Genomic DNA, 262 nt, shown 5'->3' with positions numbered 1-262 from the left:
GGAAACTCTCACGAAGGCACGAAGAAAATTTTAAAAAAAGGGTTTGAGAAGTTTGACGGTAACACCATGCTTCCACTTATCTGGCACTCGATGTCTCTGTAAGCCGCGGTTGAGGAGCTGTATGACACATTTCTTGCTGCAGCGTCCTAGTAAACTCAACTGTTCCAATATATATTATCCTTACAGGATGGCAGTGCCTGACAAGAGTTTCTTCAGTGCTTTCTCAAGTTCTGCCGTCGTTATTGGTGCGAATTCTCCGTTC

The sequence above is a fragment of the Trypanosoma equiperdum genome, assembly GCF_001457755.1.
Source record: "Trypanosoma equiperdum strain OVI genome assembly, contig: ctg_1629, whole genome shotgun sequence".
NCBI classification, from domain to species: Eukaryota; Euglenozoa; class Kinetoplastea; order Trypanosomatida; family Trypanosomatidae; genus Trypanosoma; species Trypanosoma equiperdum.
Note: the sequence above shows the minus strand (reverse complement) of the source record.